The sequence below is a fragment of the Cynara cardunculus genome, unplaced genomic scaffold (genome assembly GCF_001531365.2).
Source record: "Cynara cardunculus var. scolymus isolate 2C unplaced genomic scaffold, CcrdV1 Un_Scaffold_1705, whole genome shotgun sequence".
NCBI lineage: Eukaryota > Viridiplantae > Streptophyta > Magnoliopsida > Asterales > Asteraceae > Cynara > Cynara cardunculus.
In genome coordinates, this window is record NW_020200848.1 from 58785 (window position 1) to 61456 (window position 2672).

Here is a 2672-nt window from a genome sequence, read left to right on the forward strand (position 1 = left end):
TCCAATTGGTTAGCCAGTTGATCCCACAAATCCTTGGTTGAGTCGCACGCGTCGAGTGACTGGAAAATTTCGTTGAGAAGTGCCATAATCAAAAGTATTTTGGCCTTTTGATCCACTTCCACTCTTCGTTTATCTTCATCGTTCCAGTCACGACGAAGTTTGGGTACTCGCCTGGCAGGTACCTCAACTGTATCACCAGCAGCGGGAATCCGAGGTATGATAGTGGTAGGGACATATGGGCCATTTAAGATTAACTCATAAAGTTCTAGGTCAAGACCCTCGTAGAAGTTTATCATCCGGATCTTCCATTGGGGATATTCTTCCCTAATGAGAGTCGGAGGTTGGTCAAGGAACCGGCACTATACATGGAGTTCCATGATTGAGAAGACGACATTTTAGATTAAAATTTTGAGGAGAAAACTTTGACGTGAAAAATTAATCGATTGAAAAACGATTTCCATATTACGTAAAAGCAAACGTTTTAAAAATCGAGAGAAATAAGAGTAACAATTCTTTTAAAAACAAATAATCAAAAAATAAGAGTAGAATCCAGTATTAGCAAGCTCTGATACCAATTGGTGAACCCAGATACTCTTAATTGACAGAAACACAGTTTGCGTAAGATAAGAATTAAGAACAAGCAATGTATTTCAAATGATTAATCAGAATATTCAAAGATGAATGTAAAACAGTTAATGAACTTGAATATGCCGAATGCTTTTATTGATAAAAGATGAACAATGAAAGCACAAATGTAATCTCACAGAAAAACACGTATAGTATAAGTCGGTTTCTTCAGGTGCTTTAAACCTGAGGAGGAAGCCTCCTTATATACGCCTAGGACTAACAAACTATGCTATATAATAGGCATGGAACTCTGAGCTAAGTGGTCTGCATCCTTATCTTTGACTTCCCTTGAATAGCAGAGCAGACTTGGTCAAGCCGCCTTAAATCTGTTAGTCGCTTGCGAGAAAGTCTGGGCTAACACGCGCGCGTTCCATGGAGAAGGTAGCCAGAAGCTCTACATGAATATACAGAAGCTCTGCATGTACTATACAGAGGCTCTACATATGCAGAAGCTCTGCATGTACTATGCAGAGGCTCTGGGCCTTGTGTCAAGCACTCATGCTTTTTGGCGCATAAGGCTTGAGCGTCCATGGAAATGGAGCGCGGGCTCTGTATGACTTGAACCTTCACTCTTGAGTAAGAGCTCTGGTTCTTGATCTTCTGCATGAGAGCTTTTAGTCCAGACCGCTTCACTAAACTAAGTCCTATTGACTAGAGTAAGAGACTTCTTACTTACACTTTCACAAGTTGGTGTCTAACATTTCTTCATCATGAAGATATCACATCTTCATATTTTAAAATATTTAAATTCTCATGTATGCCTCATACCTCATATATGCACATATAAATCACGTATGCATCATATCCCATGTATGCAAATATACAATCATGTATGCACCTTTTCACATATATGCACATAATCCATGCATTTATATTAAGATAACATGCATGCTATCACATAATAAACACATAAGGTTACCTTGACCCAGGCTTGCAGAAACCTGGTTATAACAAAATATATATATATATATATTTCTACCTTTTTGGATTCAGAGGAAATATAATGTTCTACAAATCGGGAATATTCAATAAACTTTTCGGTATAATCCCGCACAGACCTGTTACCTTGCTCCAACTTCAAGAAATCTTCTTCCATTTGCCTCACAGTAGTATTAGGACATAATTGGTTTTTAAATCTGATCACAAGTTCCTCCCAAGACATAGTTTGCAAAATATTTGGTTGAGCTGTTGATTCTACATCCCACCAGTATAAGGCATTAGATTTTAACATAGAGACTGGAAATCTAACCTTATCCTCCTTAGAACATCTACTCGTGTTAAACACCGATTCAATTTCCTTTATCTAGCACATTGCCCTCACTGGATCTCTCTCTCTCCTGAAAATGTTGGGGGTTTACATGTTAGAAATATTTTTATGTCTCCCCCTTTATTTCTGCTTGTTGATGGAGCTGGAGGATTCATTCTAACTCTTTCAGTTTCCACTCTGGCATCCCATAATAGATACCAGAGTTTCTCTTAATTTGCCCATTTCTTCAGCTAGAACATCCCTGGTTATATATTCTGGTTGAGGCCCATGCTCTTGATTAGTATTTTCTCGAAATGTATTCCCCTTGATCGGGATGAATCTCTGTTTGACTTCTTCCTTGAGTCTGACTCCTCCCTCGACCTCTACCTCGGGTTCTTCCCTTGCCTCGACTCCCAGAAATATTAGTTGGAGCATTATCAGGAGATTCATCTCTTTCTTCTGGATTGGGGCGGGCGATCCTTTTAGATCTTCTTGATCGACTGGCCATCTGCAAATATTTTAATATTAAATATCACGTATTCACATTTCCAAATATAATAAGGAGTCTGAGTATGGATATGTACCTGTAAATTCATAATTACATTGGCCATTTCTAATTTGAATTTACCTTACATACTGCCCTTTTTAACCCATTATATTTATACCCAATGATACTATCTATGTCCGGGACCCTTAATATGCGAATAACAGTTTATGTTATATGTCCAGGACCCTTAAAGTCAGGCTCTGATACCACTTTCTGTAACACCCCAAACTTCACATTTGCATATAACATATA